We start from the raw sequence: 17,812 nt of genomic DNA, 5'->3' as shown, positions 1-17,812 counted from the left end.
TGCTTCCTCCATGCCTCAGGCTTCAGGCGTGTGGCGCTGCTTCCGGTATTCCGGAAGCTTCAGTCGTGAGGTACTGCTTCCCCCATACCTCAAGCTTCAGTCGTGAGGCGATGCTCCATGCCTCAAGCTTCAGTCGTGACACGCTGCTTCCTCCAAGCCTTAGGATTCAGGCATGAGGCGCGGCTTCCGACACTTCTCAAGCTTCATTCATGAGGTGCTGCTTCCTCCATGCCTCAAGATTCATTCACGAGGTGCTGTTTCCGACATGCTTCAAGTTCAGTCATAGGGCGCTGCTTCCGACACGCCTCAAGCTTCACTCATGAGGCGATGCTTCCGACACGCCTCAAGATTCAGTCATGAGGCGCTGCTTCCGACACGTCTCAAGCTTCAGTCATGAGGCGCTGCTTTTTATACGCCTCAAGCTTCAGTCAAGATGCGCTGCTTTCGACACGCCTCAAGTTTCAGTCATGAGGCGCTTCTTTCGACACGCCTCAAGCGTCAGTCATGAGACGCTGCTTCCGACAAGCCTCAAGTCTCTGTCATGAGGCGCTGCTTCCGTCACGCCTCAAGCTTCAGTCATGTGGCGCTAGTTCCGACACGCCTCAAGTGTCAGTCATGAGGCCCTGCTTCCTCCATGCCTCAAGCTTCAGCCATTAAGCGCTGCTTCCGACATGCCTCAAGCTTCAGTCATGAGACCCTGCTTCCGACATGCCTGCAGCTTCAGTCATGCGGCGTTGCTTCCGACACGCCTCAAGCTTCAGTCACGAGGCACTGCTACCGACACGCCTCAAGCTTTAGTCATGAAGCCCTGCTTCTGACACGCCTCAAGTCTCTGTCACGAGGCTCTGCTTCCGACACGCCTCAAGCTTCAGTCATTAAGGCCTGCTTCCGACACGCCTCAAGCGTCAGTCATAAGGCCCTGCTTCCTCCATGCCTCAAGCTTCAGCCATTAAGGGATGCTTCCGACACGCCTCAAGCTTCAATCACGAGGCGCTGCTTCCAACACGCCTCAAGCTTCAGTCATGAAGCCCTGCTTCGGACACGCCTAAAGTCTCTGTCATGAGGCGCTGCTTCCGACACGCCCCAAGCTTCAGTCATGAGGCGCTAATTCCGAAACGCCTAAAGCGTCAGTCATGAGGCCCTTCTTCCTCCATGCCTCAAGCATCAGTCATGAGGCGCTGCTTCCTACACGCCTCAAGCTTCATTCATTAAGCGCTGCTTCCGACATGCCTCAATCTTCAGTCATGAGGCTTTGTTTCCAACACGCTTCAAGCTTAAATCATGAGGCGCTGCTTCCGACACGCCTCACGATTTAGTCATGGGGCGATGCTTATGCCACGCCTCAAGCTTCATTCATGAGGCGCTGCTTCCGACACGCCCCAAGCTTCAATCATGAGGCACTACAGATTCCTGAAGCCTACTGGCTCCATCATATCTACATTTGAAACTGTATGGATAGAACCCACACACCCCTGGACCTACCAGACACACACACTACCGACTGAACTATAATGAGCTCATACATACATTATGCCAAGCAGAAGTAATACCTGATAGTAATACCTGGAGTTAAGAAAGCACCATTTGACACCACAATCCATATTTGACTTATGGGACACCATATTCATACTACAGAAACTATGAATTAAATTAAATTGTGTAAAGAAACTATGTGTAAATTAAATCGGGGTCATAATTTGTACCATCGCATTGCAGCCCATTATGAAGATCACATTCACACCAGCTTGTGTGATTTTCCAGCAGGTACATTGAGTGTTGTCTTGTTAATAAAATGCCCAAAGAATTTTGTGTATGTATTACTATTTAGAAAATCAGTAAAGTTGGCCCTTATAAAACATACCAGTTTCATAAAAATTGTCATCCAGACTTTCGTGGAAATAAACACTCCGTTCACCTGGGCTCTAGGAGACCGCGGACTCCACGTGTGTGAGGCCGAAGCTCTATCGACAGAGCTATTGAGTAGTCTTAATAAAGAAAGTTTCCAGAAGCGGCATCCTGCTGCCAAATTGGAATTTTCGACTTTCCCCTGACTACTACTGAAGCTCAGATGAATTTGTGATCCACGCCCAGGTCATACTGTATATTGGAAATATATATTTCCATATGTTGACGTGATCCATGTCATGTGTGAAAAATTTAAGTTTGGCAGCAGGATGCTGCTTCTGGAAACTTTCCTTATTAAGACTACTCAATAGCTCTATCGCTAAAGCTTCGGCCTCGTACACATGGAGTCCATGGTTCAAGTCTCCTAGGGCCCAGGTGGAGAGAATACGAGTTACATTCCTGGATAATGACATAACATGACATTGGAAAATGCGCTATATAAAGTGAACAGCACATTGGAAAATAGGGTTGTTTCTAGTCATGGCAAAGTTGTACATTACATTTGTACTTTACCTGGTTTGAAATTGTGTGATGGTGTAGCCATCTAGGTGTACCTAGGTGTAGTGCTGTGTGGGTGGGTGGTAGAGGGAACTGCTGCATGGGTTGGGGTGGAAAGGCGAGATGTGTGCGTGTGTGTACAGTGGGTAGGGATAACGAGAGCTGGTGGGTGTAAGGAGGGAACCAAATCGTGGTTGTCTTTGCTGGAGTGGACTGGTGAGCAAGCTATGAGAGCGTGTTACATGATAATAGTGCACTCATTTGAAGTTATTGGTTTTTAAATAAAAACCCCTTTATGGCAAGACTGTGTTGTATGATCATGCATTATATAAGGATCCACTGTACTGTTAAAACAACAGATGGATGCTAGCATAAATGGACAGTACTCTACAGTACTTTTGATAGTTTGTTTTATCAGATTTTTGTTGTTGTAAATATGCTTAAAACTGAACTTGTTCACCTAAAATTTCTTCACTTACTCATTTTCATAGCAATAGTATAGTTTATTGTAGGTTATTGTTTAAATAATACATGTTAATATAGTTCAATTATTTGTAAACACTGAAATGGGGGAGCATTATCTGAACACACACACACACTAAAACATAATCCTGTACACCTTTGTTTTATACTTTTCATGGTTTACAGAACAGTATTTATATCCTGTTTATGAGCCTGTGAAGAGTATAAGTATTGACTGGCATTGAATTATAAAGACCAACTGTAGTATCTTGACTAAACTATTGCCATGGTCCGTTTATATTAGGAGTTGCCTGGCGCTATGTGCGAGCATCCATGTCCATAGCTATGCTGGTGCCTCCTATGCCAGACCCTGTTGATGGTCATTTACTGGTTGATGGTTGCTACATCAACAATGTTCCAGGTAAGGTATAAGTCATTTGTCTTGCATTAGAATTCTTGTTAATTGGCAGAGCTAGAGGCATGTGGCACTGTCACGGTGACAGAAAAAATGTGTATGTAATATACCGATTTGTTATGTGTGTTTCTTAAGTGTATCAGTACAGGTATATACATGAACTAATTTTAACAAGGTCAGCTCTGATTTGTAAAGCTGAAAAATACTTAAATCTATTATTTTCAGTAAATCCACAATATAGTATGAATAATTTTTTATGCTGTATTATATATTTTTGATAAATTATATATTTTAAACAATCATTTACAAAAGTAAACTCAAAAACCTGTTTTCTGAATATTTTGGAATTGGTCATAATGCCTGGGGTCTTTAAAAAAATTTTGAGTGCTGTAGTCGAGGGTCTAAATATTCTAGAGTCTTGATAATGCTGACACATGACAGCAGACAACTGGATGCAATAAACAAAATCTGGTCCAGTTATGGTTGCTTGTACAGTACATCATTCCTGCAGTTATCTAGTGTATACAAAAGGAAGACACCCACTAATCCAGAATTATGCTGACACACGTACAAACATTAAACATGTATAATAAAAAACAATGTTTCTGAATAATTTTGTTACTTAATATAGTACAGAAGGTATATGTATACTGTGCAGCTTACTGCATTGTAATTAAACAACTTTCCGTAATTTAAGGTTAGCTGTAATTAAACAACTTTCCGTAATTTAAGGTTAGCTGTAATTAAACAACTTTCCGTAATTTAAGGTTAGCTGTAATTAAACAACTTTCCGTAATTTAAGGTTTGCTGTAATTAAACAACTTTCCGTAATTTAAGGTTTGCTGTAATTAAACAACTTTCCGTAATTTAAGGTTTGCTGTAATTAAACGACTTTCTGGGAGAGTGTGCTCAGTAGCTTCCCAGGCCCAGTCCTGGCACAGATGAAGCCCTTGGGAAGATGCCCTTGGCTAGGTTATCTTGGGCATGAGGAAAATCCCTCTCCAGAAAGCATAAGCACAACAAAACAAGCAACTGCTTGAAGAAAATCAAATATCCAGAGGTGATGAGGCAAACAATCGTTGCTGTGCTGTAAACATCCTAATTGTGAAGTGCCATCAGGTGGCATTCCTGCCAGCCTTTCCCCTCACTCACTCGCCTGGTCACAGCAATTCCCCCTCACGACTAATCAGCAGCAGCTGTTACGTAATCCTGTAATACAGTATCTCAATATCTAAATAGTATGTACAGTACAATAAACTAGTGCACAATAAACTAGCGGCCTCTGGTAGCAAAAAGAAAAATATCAGAGGCTTCCCGTGTTGATGCCTTATCTCTAACTATTAGATGTAAGTGGCTATGGGAGAATGTAGGCTCCATCGCCCAGTCCTCTTGTGGTAGCAAAGGGGTTTCGAAGATTTTGAGTTACCCTGATCCTTCCATGGAATTGCCATTTGTGTCGTATACTCTGAGCCCAGATTTAGTTCCGAACACAACATTTACCCAACTATATCTCATTTTCCTTGTGAATAGTTAACTGGGGGAAACTTCTGGTGACCTGGGCTGCCAGCTGGTGGTGGTCAGGCACATCACAGTTGGCGTACAGTAAATTAACACTCGGTAACACAACACAGTTATGTCCTGGGGTAACACTCGGTCATTTGGCTTCTTACCTCTGGGTACCTAATTGTCTTCAAGCAGCTAGTACTTTTGTTGCATTTATGTCTTATGGTGGAGTCTTTGGTTGATTGTGGCTACCAGTAGGCAATAGTGGGTCCTGGAGGTTTGGTACACCTTCCTAATGCGTGGCTGTTTGAACACACAGCTCAGGAAGCTACCGAGACCATCTGAAAAGAGCATTTCATTACAGTAAATATTTTATTTATTTGTCCCTAAAATAATGAAGAACAAAAATAGCTGGTGAATGTGTGTGTACTTGTAATAGACAGGTACAGTGTATTCCAATTAATCTGAATAATTAGGGCTTTTCTATGCAGCGGCACCTCTACTTACGATTGCCCTGACTTACGATAATTTCGAGTTACGATGTAAATTTGATCGAAAAATGCGACTCATTTTAAGATAGTGTCTTATGATAGTGTCGTCGACTAACAATATTCGTTGATACACGTTCGGGTTGACCGAGCGCGTGGTTCCTGGTCACGCGGGCCGACCTGCCTCAGTTTACTAGAGCCGCCCATATAGTGACGATCACGCTTATAAGAAATTCCATTTTTGAGGTGATTTTTTTGCTTTTTGAACATAAAACTGATTATTATATATATCGCACCATGGGTCCCAAGAAAGTCAGTGGTAAGGTTCAACATATGAAAACACATGTAAGAATGACCATCGAGGAAAACAAGAGATCATTCGTAAACGTGAAAATACTCGTGTTGTTGAACTAGCTAGGCAGTACAACAAATCTTCAGAGGAGGCGGCGGCGGCGGCAGCATTAGAGGATGTCCCTTCCTCATTAATTAAGAAAATGTGTGTAGTATAGCAAGAACCGCAAAGTTTTGCTGAAAAGAATCACCCAGATAAAGCTGGTTACGGCCTGAACGCCTGTTACAACAGGCCGTTCCATTGATCTTTTTAATGACAATGTGATGCCTCACTACAGACAAGTGTTGCAAAGAAGGGAAAACAATCTTTAATGGAACGATTTCTAGTGAGAAAATCAAGCAGTAAGCCAGAAGCCAGTCCTAGTGGTATGCAGCAAAATGTGCCAGTGTGTATACCCCAGAGAAGTCCTCACTGCCTGATGATATAATGGAAGGGGACTCCCCTTCCAAACAGTAACACCACCTCTCCTACCCCCCTCCTCACCATCTTCCATATGCCATCAAGAGTCCTCCATAAAGGTAAGATAAACATATGTATTGTATTGTAGTTTGGGAAAAAAATTGTATTCAGTATAAAATGTATTTTTAAGTTAATATTTTTGAGGGTGTGGAACGGATTAATTCAATTCCTTTATTTCTTATGGGAAAAATCGTTTCGACTTAGGATATTTCGACTTACGATACGTCTCTGGGAACGGATTACCATCGTAAATCAAGGCCCCACTGTATTCTATTTTGGTGAAATCTTATGATTTGTTTATGTTTAAGAAAATGTTCCAATAAATCAGGTTTTGACTAATGTAAAAACATGTCCAACTTTTATCAAATCACTTTTATACTCAGAATAATGAGTTTACTGTACTGTAAATGTGAAAAATCAAATTATTATTAATGAAAATATTTTTTTATTCTTGTGCAAATTAATTAGTTCATAATGTATTCATATTTTCTTTCATTTAGTTAACCATTAATTAGGGTATATGTAAGGTTTTGTTAGATGTGAAATGCTAAAATTGTTACCTAGTAATGGTCATTATTGGTCAATACTGTACTGTATTGCAAAAAAAAAAAAAACTTAGAAAAGTGTCCATTTTAATGTAGGGAAAGTAATATTGTGGGGCTATATTAAGGAAGCAAGTACAAGCTGGCCTTAAAACTTATATTGTTTGTCAGAGATCTGTTAAGTAATCACATTCTTGTCTCAAGTTCAATTTTTTCTGTATTTAAAAAGTCTGTCAAGACATTAGGAGAAAATACGGTAAAAAATGAATTATTCCACTACTTATTGAGTACATTTTAAATACTGTAGTGTAATTAGTCCAAGCAGAGAGCAACTTTATTGGTAAGTATAACATGCAGCGTAATGTTCGATAATGAATATAACGGATACGTCTACAACAGCTGCTGTACAAAGTGAAGTTGGGCCATGTGTTGGGAGGTGGCAAGTCATTTGTGTGTTGCACTCTGCATGGCAATGAACACATTGTGTTCATGGTGGTTGGCTATACTAAACTTGCATGTTTGGAAATCTCTAGCTACTTTATGGATTACATAGGAAACTGGTAGGTAAGTATTTTGTGAGCACTTGGCAAAAGTTCAATCATCAGTGTATGAAGGGGTGTTGGCTCCTTGTCAAGTTTCTGTTAGTGGAACACATAGTGCCGCCTTATGAGCAGTATATTTTCCATTTATAAATTTCAATATACTGTATTATTTTTGCTATTCAGACAGCTTTAGTGACAGATTCTTCCTGGCTTGGTGCCTTCTTTGATAGTTACTTAGTGACAGATTCAACTATTATATCTTGTTAGAGTATTCACTTTTGACAATCTTAAGCTTATCTTTATACAGTATTGCACAGGGACTTTGACTTTGTATGTTAATTTAACTTAAAAGAGGATTGCTTCGGTATTTCAATATTATTAAGATTGCACCTTCCTCTTTTTAATGATACTCATGTTCATACATTTATATGTATTCTCTATGTTCAAGGATGCATAGCGACTATAATTTCCAGAATTTAACTTTAACTCTAACCCTCTTTCTTTTTCACCTCATTTTCTTATCCCTTTCTCTCTTTCAAATCTTCATTCTCATCCCTATTTTCTCTATACACATCTTTGTTCCACTTCTTTGACTCTGTTTCCACCTTCTCCCCTCCTTCCTCTTCCTGTTGCTTGCTCTGTAGGTGATGTGATGCACAACAAGTGGAGTGTTGGCAACATCTTGGCAATCGACGTGGGTTGTCAGTACGACACACACTTTACTAACTACGGCGACTGTCTCTCGGGCTGGAGCGTCCTCTTCCGCCGTGTCTTTCCCTTCAAGTATTTCTTCCGAAAGGAGCTAAAGGTAGGAAGGTTGTTAACTAAGAACAGGAAAGTGTGATTAGGTACCAGTGGCCTTTAATGAAAATGTGTGTCAAGCATTATGATTTTTGTTGTTTGTGGTTACATATTTATTATTACTTGTAGCTTGGGAAGAGAACTGTCCTTGTAATGCCCTATCATCTTCATACATTTTATTGTAAATATTCTTAAAGCTTGCAATGGTTTTGGCACAGTATTTTTTTTCTACTGTCTTTTCTATGGAAGTTATTTGTGTAATTTATCTCAAGTCTTCAAAAAGTCTTCCTCTTACTTTTCTGGGGGAGCCCCTTCGGCTTCCCAGTGTTTATCCTGGCTGATATGGAACTGTTAGTGTTTGGCATCAGTCAGTGTAAATGGAGTTCTTAAGCCTACCAGGTACCACGACCCAGAACCTGTCCCCTCAGAGAAGCACGAGGAGCAATGGCTTATAGAATTGCACATGTGATTTGGAGCATTCTAAATCTGCCATTGACTGGGTCAGGCACCCAGGTAAGCATCCCAAAACAAACCCCTATTCTGATTGAAACTACTACTAAAAGTCAAATGAGGGGACAGAACTCCCCAAAGAAAAACAAGTAAACAAGCATGGCGTCACCACTTTGCCGCGCTGCCATCTGCGCAGCTTCCCTTGCCCCGGGAGGGGGAAGGGGGAGCCCCAGACCCCTTATGCTGGCTACCCACACCTTCAGTTCTTGGCTGATGTGATTGAGGCTTGGTCATGTGACTCCAACTCCTGTTTCTTGTCTCAGTGTACATCCTTGTGTTTAGTGCTGTCTTCAGGGTGGTGCATGAACTGGGAGTAATCTTCACTGGTACTTGGGCTGCATGCGCTTAGGGTTCCCTTCCCAAAGTGGTCTGTAAGTACTGCCCTTGGGGTTTGGGGTTATCTTCCTCAAATCACCTTGGGGTCTACCTCTGTTGGTCTTTTGCTGCTCGGTGATTGGCCGCCCTGAATGTGCTGGGGGGTTTCCTCCTCCCTTGATTACTTTAGGTAAAGGGTAGTTTGCACTGGTAGGGGTGCGGGATACTGCACAGCTAGTTATCACCTATTATAGCGGCTGGCTTTGTTCCGCCTGGATACGTTGTCCCTCTTATGTTTTTTTTTTTTTTTTTAACGGGGAAAACCCAGGACCCCACCTGGGTTTTCCTACCCTCCAAGTGGGGCTTACTGTTACAAGGAGTGGGGTTTTCTTCCCTCCCCTCTGTGTATGAGTTCAATTTGGCGTCAGTTCCTCCCCGGGTTTGGATCCGTGTTCCTTCGGGTCCGTCAGTTCCGTCCTTCCAGAGGTTTTCGGCTTCTCACGTCTCGCTTACTGAGGTGCTGGCGGCCATTGCGGCTTACCTCTTGCGCGACCCGGATTATGCCTCTGCTCTGGATCTATCTTCTTTCAGGTTTGGGTCTTCTTTTCCATACTGGGTTCGTTATGAGGTTCTGGAGTCGTCCTGGCTAGCAGACTGCCCTGTGTTGTCGTTGGAAGTTTGGAGTACTTTCTGTTGTACCCATATGTTTGAGTGACGCGAGGCATTGACGGTGGTCCAGGTTTACCTGAGGGGCAAATTCGAGCGCCTCAATGCATGTTTGTTTGCCCCTGCCCTTCAGCTGGATATTGGCTTGGTTCAGCTTCACGTGCAGGTTCTCTTCCTTTCAGCTACACTGGTGGCAGAGGACTTGCGCGCACGTGGCCTACTGACTTCGGTCTTGCGATTCTTTTCCCTCCTGGGCTGTCTTTGGATTGACTTCAGGAAGATGTGGAGGCACTTGGGACCGTTCCTGGGTCTGGTGCCTTGGTCTCGGCGGTACGTGCATCGTCTGCACTGCTGAAGCTGTTTGCGCCGATCATGCGGGACACGGTGTCAGTTTTTAGCTTTGTCTCTCATATCGGCAAGTAGTGCTCGCTTCCTTGTTGGAATCTGCCAGGGCCCTGCTTCTTAAGTTTTTGTCGCCATTTTGTCCCTTGCTGTTTGCGGAGTCTGCAGTTGGCAGTTTCTGCAAGCAGCCTCTTTTAGTTGTCGTCCAATGTCGGACTTGTTGGTTCTTCGGGGGTCCCCGGAGGGGGTGGGGGGGGTTCCTCCAGAAGCGTCGCGCCTGGGCTCAGGGTTCCTCTCATCATGGTAGGCCATCTGGTCGGCACAATGATCGCTCTTTGCCTAAGTCGAGTTCTCGTAAAGGGCTTCGGCCCTTTCGCGGTTCACCCCATTGAAATTGAAATTGGAATGAGTTTATTGATGTAAAATACACACAAAGGGATGAGGTAGCTCAAGCTATTCTCACCCCGTTCAGTACATCGTGTTAATACATACATAAACACACATCACAAACAATGAACATATTACCAAACATTCTGAGAGATAAACATATACATTTCCTCCTTCACAAGTAGTATGGTATCAGACATACACACAAATACTTTTTTGACCTAGGTATACTGTATAGACAATTACAAGAGACATGCAGATAATTCAACAAAAAATTAGTCTTGATGCAAAATTCTTGTATCTCTCAAGAATATCAACCTTTCCGTTGTGACACATCCAGGCCATTTGTTCAGGAACAGTCCTTATCTCAGTGTTTCTATATACATTAATCAACGGACAATCAAGAACATAATAGGCAAGGGTGTGAGACCTTAACATACCACATAGTTTACATTTCGTGTCATTATCATGAACACCTATCCCCTATTCCCAGTAATATTTATACCCAAGCCTGAGCCGGATGTACACAGTCACTCCAAGCATTTCTCCTTTTACCATAAGTGAAATGGGTGTTTTGACTCACATAAATGTAGTGTTGCATGGTTTGACTTCCCTCATACATTATACCTCGCCTCTCCACTTCTGCCTGTACCTGAATATTTCTGATTTTGCTTTTTATTTGTCTCATTGTGAATTTACATTCAATGGCTCAATCTTCACTTCTGGTATTTTTACTCAGGTCAATCACCATCTGTATGGTGATCAGGTGGCTTCGTTAATGGTGTCCCACCTGTGTGCTTCGTCTCCATGGCAGGATGAAGTTTCCTGGCGGTCCTTCCGTTTCATTTTGTTAGTTTGCAGCCGTTTCCTTCTTTTATGGCGAAGAATGAGATGGCTACTTTCCGGAGGGGTCCTTGGGTTGTAGATGCTTGGTTGGTCAAGCCGGGGTTCATCATGTGTTGTGTTTCGGTTGCGGCTCTGCCGTTATTTGCGGGCATGGCTTCTGTGTCCGGGGACGCGCTCTGGGTTGATTCGATTTCTCTTTTTCCTCTGCTCCAGGGTTCGGAATCTTCCAGGTTGTCTGCAGGGTTATTCGGTCTAGCCAGCCTGTGGTCTATCCCCATGCCCACGACATTCGTAAGTTTGTTGCTCTTGCTACCGTCTTTGGTAACATGTCTTGGGTTGACATTCGGGCATGAGGTTTTTGGCAGTCGAACAGGGTCCTGGCTTTGTGCTACCTGGCCAATGTTCTGGGGCCTAGTCGGGCCTGTGTCACTTTGGGTCGGCGGTTGCACCCAGTTGTGTCGACTTCGCGTTGAGGGGCGAGTGCTGACCGCCTACCGGATAAGTTCCTATTGTTTTTGTCTTTTGGTAAGTAGCTCTGGGGAGCAGAAGAGGCTCCCCCCAGAAAACCAGCGTTGAGTGTAATGAAACGCCATTTTCTGGGTGAGACCCAAAGGCATCCCTCCCTCCGAGAGGGAGCCGGTCGGCCGAGCGGACAGCACGCTGGACTTGTGATCCTGTGGTCCTGGGTTCGATCCCAGGGGCCGGCGAGAAACAATGGGCAGAGTTTCTTTCACCCTATGCCACTGTTACCTAGCAGTAAAATAGGTACCTGGGTGTTAGTCAGCCATCACGGGCTGCTCCCTGGTGGTGGAGGCCTGGTCGAGGACTGGGCCGCGGGGACACTAAAAAGCCCGAAATCATCTCAAGATAACCTCAAGATAACCTCCCTCTAGTCGGCGTTTTTTTCACGCGTTTTGATATCCAGCCTTCGAACTGAAGGTGTGGGTAGCCAGGGCGAGGGGTCTGGGGCCCCCCTTCCCCCTACCAGGGATGGTGGAGCTGCATAGACAGCAGCGCAGCAATGTGATGACATCATGCTTGTTTGCTTGGTTTTCTTAGGAGAGTTCTGTCCACTCGTTTGACTTTTAGTAGTAGTTTCAACTGGAATAGGGGTTTGTTTTGGGATGCTTACCTTTCTGGGTGCCTGACCCAGTCGATGGTAGACATAATGCTCCAAATCACATGTACAATTTTGTAGGTCATTGCTCTTCGTGGTCCCCCAGTAGGCCTAAAAATTCCATTCACACTGATGCCAAGGTCCAGTAATTCCATATCAGCCTGGATAAGCTCCGGGGAGGCTCTGGGCCTCACCCAGAAAATGGCGTTTTATTACATTCAATGCTGTTTTTTTTTTTTTGTATTCCAAACTTTTGATGGTCCACTAGAAGTAGGAGCTTCTTTACATGCAATGCAAAATTTTTACTTCGATTTTCTTGATGGCACAATATTTTTATCTTTTTTTTTTTTCCTCCTCCCAGGTGCCAAACTTGTATGACATCCAGTCTCGGTTATCGTATGTATCATGTACAAGACAACTAGAGGAACTGAAAGTTAGTGATTACTGTGAATACATTCGCCCACCTATTGATAAATACCAAACTCTACAGTTTGGTTCCTTTGATGAAATTAAGGTAAGGCACAATTTTGGGTTGAACCATATGTTCTTTGTTTGTATTATTTATGTTGTCTCCATTACCTTAAATGTCACTTTTTTTAATTATTCCACTCAATACTCTTTAAGGCAAGTTTACTGTATGTTTTGTTGAGATGGTTCATGTTTGTCTTTTTTGTACCAAGATGAACATAGTAATGTTTTCAATATATTAGCTATTGGAAAAATACTTTTGTTCTGAAATGTGTCTCCACCTTTAATGGGGGAAGCCCCGTCGGCTCCCCGGAGATATCCAGGCTGATATGCTAATGTTAGACTTTGGCATCAGTCATGTGTATGGAGTTCTGTGGGCCTACCGGGGGACCATGAGTCAGAACCTGGCCTCCTCAGGAGAGGCAAGGGGAGCAATGGCCTATACAAGCCCCCGGTAGGCCCACAGAACTCCATACACATGACTGGTGCCAAAGTCTGACATTAGCATATCAGCCTGGATAGCTCCGAGGAGCCTCCGTTTCTCACCCAGAAAATGGCACTTCATTACATTTAACACTGGTTTTCTGTGGGGAGCCCCTACGGCTCCCTGGAGCTTATCGGGCTAATGTGTGTTATGTTAGACCGGGACATTAGCTAAGGAGTTCAGACCTACCAGGGACCAGCGCCAGAACCTGGCCCCTTCAGAGAGGTTTCAGGGAGCAATGGCCCTGGAAAACCCCATATGGTTGGGGGTTTTCCTTATCTGCCATCGACCGGGGTTAGGCACCCAGAAAGGTAGGCGTAACAAAAACAAACCCCACATGGTAAGACACTACAACAAAAACCGAACAGAGAGGTAGAAAACTCCCTACAATCCCAAGGAAACAAGCAAACAAGCAAACATCACACTTTACTGCCGCGCCGATCGTCCGCGCAGCCCTCCCCACCCCGGGAGGGGGAGGGGGGAGCCCCGGACCTACCGCGCCGGCTGCCAAGCTCCAGTTCGTTCGCTAATGTCAACCGGGATTGACGCTTCTCTGGCCTCAGTTTCCTAGGCGGTGTTTGCCTTGTGTGGCGTTCACTGCCGTGTGTTGTGGTGTGCGGTGGCCAGGAGTACTTCATCAGTGCCGGGGCTGCATGTGCTTAGTGGCTGACTTCCCTAAGCGCCCTGTGAGTACTGCCCTTGCGTTACAGGGTTATCTTCCCTGGGGCGTTCGGGAACCATTCCCGTAGAGGTTCTTGCTGCTCGGCATTTGCCTCGCCCTTGGGCCAGCTGGGGCTTGGGGCCCTTGTTTGGCCCTGGGTAGGGATTGGTATTGTGCTGGTTAGGGCGTCAAGGTGTTGCGCAGCCTGCCACCTAAGCGGCGGCCGGTTTCTGTTGCCTCTGGAGACGGTGTACTTTTGCGGGGTTTTTCTTTTGTTTTTCTTTTTCTTGCCTGGTGGGGGTCTGCCTAAGGTGGTTATAGTTCCACTGGTAGTGTTTGGCGGCCCTCTGCTAGGCCCCCGTGCTTGTACACGTCTCGGGGGTTTTCAGTGCTATAATCTACCCTCTTGTTATGTTTGGGTTTCTTAACCGGTTAGCAACACCTTGCCCGGGCTTCCCGTAGTTGTTACCCTACGGGCCCTGGAAACCCCTGTCTGGGCTCGGGGGACCATTGAATGTGTCTTCCGGGTTCCAACCCGTCTTGTACGGGATCGTTGGTTGCTGTTCCCTTGTCTCCGGGTGACAGTCGCCATTTTTACCTCCGTCATGCTGCCTGTTGGGTCACTGACACCTTGACCCGGAGTCTTGCGAGTGATTCTCTGCTTGTTCTCCAGTACTCTCCTGATGTTATTACTGTTCAGAGTACAGGCGGCATCCGTGTTGCAAGCTAGGTTAGGTTGCTGCAACATGCTAGGTTGGTTTCCCACTCGAATGCCCCGTGGCCGCCCCGTTTGGTTAGGTGCTGCTCGCCCCTTTCTCTCCATGTTCCCGGCTCCGGACCGTCTGCGTGTTTCTGGGTCGGGGCGGGTTCAGTTGCGGCAGAGACTCGGGCGGTTTTCGGGGGATGCCCCGTTCGGGTTGGGGACGGAGGTTTGAGCCTGTGCCTCCTGCCAAGGCTTCTGGGTCTTACCAGCGGCCCTTTCTTGTTGCCTTCCCCATGGGCTCTTGCTTTTCTTTCAGGGCGGAGGGCTTGGAGGACGGCTCTGCCCCGGGGCCTCTGTTGTTGGTTCCCGGGGCTGTGGGGGATGCCTACTAGCAGTTCTGGGGCGGTTTTGCCCCTTCAGGGGTTTTTCTGCTGTTGGGCGTCGTTTTTCGCCCTTCCAGTCTGCTAGCTTCCCACATTTGCTGGCGTGTTTTTGTGTATTAAGCGTCAGTCACAGCCCCTGCTGGCGGCCATTTTCGTCTGCCGGTTTCCCGGCGTGGCCACCAGGGCGGCGTTGCGGTTTGTTTACATGCGTCTGGGTGTGCGAGCGAGCGTCTCTGGTGAGTTTTCAAAAAATTTGCAGGGTTTTTGTTCTCCTGTTGTCGTTTCTTTGTTTTTCTGGTGTTTTCTTGCCGTTGCCTGTTCCTCTGGGAACGTTTGGGTGTTGATTTTGGGTCTGAGCCTCTGGGTTTAGGCTCAGTGCCCCTGGCTGGTATGCTTGCTCCCACACCTTGCCCCTCGGTTTTCGGTCTGTTGGGACCGTTTTCCCAGGGCGTTCTGCTGGGGTCTGTGCTTTGCCTTTTAGTGGTGTTCTCCGCCGGCAAATGTGGTGGTTTGGGCTCCCCCTGGTTCGATTCTGGGTTCCTTTGGGTTCCTTGGTTTCGTTCTGGAGGTTTCTTCCTCTTGGGCCCCCTTTTGTGGGTTCAGGGGACTTTGTTTCCTCGTGTGACCCGGTTCTGCCTTTTGGGGTTCCGGGGTCTTCCTGGCTTGCAGACTGAGCTTTTTGGGTCTTGGCACATGTTGTGGTTGTGCTGGGACTTTGTGGTTTTGCTGTCGAGGTGGGCCTTTTGATGCAGTTTTGTGCCTTCTTTGCCTGGCCGGCGTAGTGCTCTTTGCCACTAGTCGGCGGCTTGTGCTTTTACAATATATGTCCTCACCTAGTTGTGCTTGTGGGGGTTGAGCTCTGGCTCCTTGGTCCTGCCTCTCAACCGTCCGTCAACAGGTGTATCGGTTCCTGTGCCTCTTGGGCTCTGTCATGTCTACATGTGACATTGTATGGGGGTCAGCCTCGTTACTTGTGTGAGGAGTCGCCACATTACTTCTTAGTGCTTTCCCGTTCCCATTCTGACACTCAAAAAAAAAAAAAAAAAAAAAAAAAAAAAAACTAATTCTATCTGTGGCTCTTTTGGGTACTCAGTTTCCACCTGTGTCCCCTAGTGCGTGTGCCCCTTGTGTTACATCCTGTCCTTCTCAACCCTGTCGATTCCCTTGGGTATCTTGTATGTGGTGATCAGGTCTCCCCTCACTTCCTCTTCCAGCGAAGTGTGGTTTCATTCCCGTAGTCTCTCCTCATGACTTCGGTAGTGTACTTTTTCTTTCTGAAGGGGTTCTGTTCCCTTCTCTGTTGACTGGGCGCTGGGGGAGCAGCTTGCTCTGTTGCCTCTCGCTTGGTCCCGCTGTTGGTGGGCGCTTTGGGTTGTCTTCCGGCCTCTGCTGGCGTCGGAGGACGGCTTCTCCCCCTTGGGGGGGTTCAGAGCTGGCGGGGTGGGCTTCTTCCCTGCGCTTCGTCATTTCCTCTTCGTGGGTGCGTGGGGCGTGGTCGATCCGCCCCATCCTTCTGGGCTTCCCGTCTGCTCTTTGCAGTCATGAGCTTTTCCAGTCTGCAGTTCTTCTGGACTACTTCCGTCTGCGCCCTGGATCCTCTGCCCTGCTCGGAGGACTGTTGTCTCCTGTTCGGATTCTGTTAGGGCCGGGTGCATGGATGGTGGACCTGGACCTCCAGGTCACTTCTTGGCACGTTCCTCTCCAGTTTTTCTGGGGCTAGCACGGTTGGTAATTACCTATGTGTACTTACCTAAGTGTAGTTACAGGATGAGAGCTACTCTCGTGGTGTCCCGTCTTCCCAGCACTCTTTGTCATATAATGCTTTGATTATAATTGTCATATTGTCATATAATGATTGTCATATGTCATAATATGTCTTCATATGATTGTCATACAATGCTTTGGTGGTGGGGCTTCAGGTTTGCTGTTTTTATTGCATTCCCTATTTTGTGAAGGGCACTTTGTATACTCTTTGCATCTTTACCGGATCTTAGTGCCCTGTCTGCGTCTGAGATTCGGTGTCTGGCCTACCTCGACGACTGGCTGGAGTGGGCTCCCAGTCAGTCCGCTTGTCTGCTCGCCAGGGGATGGTTCTTTCCAGATCGCTGGGTTTGGTTTCCTGGTGATCTGGAGGTTTTACCTTCTGTTTCCGTCCCGGGTTCGGACCTGGGCCTTGTTTCAGGCTCTTGGGCCCCTCATTGTCTTCCCTCCAGAAGTGTTACTGTGGCTGTGGTCCCGCCTTTGGCTGTTCAGGAGGGGGTCCCGGGTTGCTCAGCGGTTGCTTGGGCGGTTGTGCGGGAGTTTGCACTTCGGCGTGCTTGTCTGCCCGCGGAGTCGGGTTTGGCTCCGGCGTCGGTTGGTTCCTACGGAGACTCCACTTCCGCCTCTTGCATTCCTTGGGTTCCTCTGGGGATCTGGTGTTGGTGCTGCGTCACCAGCTTCCTCTTTGGGGTTTTCGGGGTTCCGTGCCTTGGCGGCTCCCCGAGCCTTCGCTCGATGTGTTCACGGACGGGTCGTCTCTCGGCTGGGGCTTTGTGACCAGTGCTCACCAGGTCGGCCGAGGTTGATGGAGTCTGTCTGTCCGTCGGGCTCACAGCCCGGTTCAGGTGTTCATGGCTGTCTGGTTTGCGCTTCGGAGGGTTTGGGTCACTAGGTACTCTACCATTCAGCTCTGTTTGGACTGTTCTCTGGTGGTTCTTGCCGGAACCACAGGGGGTTTGGTTAACCGTGTGGTTCGTGTCCGGGGTGTGTCCTGCGTCCTGGTGGACAGCTGTCTCGGTTCATTCCTCTTCGTGGGTTGGCCAGTCGTCGCCGATTCGTTTTGTTGGCTCTGTTGGGCTTATGGACTCCTGGCCATGGACGTCTTCGGGTCGGCGTGGTCTAGGCGTCGCCCGTTTTGTGGCGCCCTTCCCACCTGCGAGGACTTCACGGTGGAGGCTTTCGGCAGGCCTGGTCGAGGTGGG

The 17,812-nt window shown here is 46.6% G+C and overlaps 1 long non-coding RNA gene across 1 annotated transcript; it reads left to right on the top strand.

Moving 5' to 3' along the window:
* Positions 1-2,556: 2,556 nt before the first annotated feature.
* Positions 2,557-12,677, top strand: LOC138366949 (uncharacterized). The gene is made up of 3 exons (XR_011229264.1): positions 2,557-3,286; positions 7,811-7,974; positions 12,512-12,677. It is a non-coding gene; the product is annotated as an uncharacterized lncRNA (long non-coding RNA).
* The last annotated feature ends 5,135 nt before the right edge of the window (positions 12,678-17,812 follow it).

The sequence above is a fragment of the Procambarus clarkii genome, chromosome 2 (assembly GCF_040958095.1).
Source record: "Procambarus clarkii isolate CNS0578487 chromosome 2, FALCON_Pclarkii_2.0, whole genome shotgun sequence".
Classification (NCBI taxonomy): domain Eukaryota; kingdom Metazoa; phylum Arthropoda; class Malacostraca; order Decapoda; family Cambaridae; genus Procambarus; species Procambarus clarkii.
The sequence above is the reverse complement of the archived record's forward strand: the minus strand, read 5'-3'. Positions and strand labels throughout refer to the sequence as shown.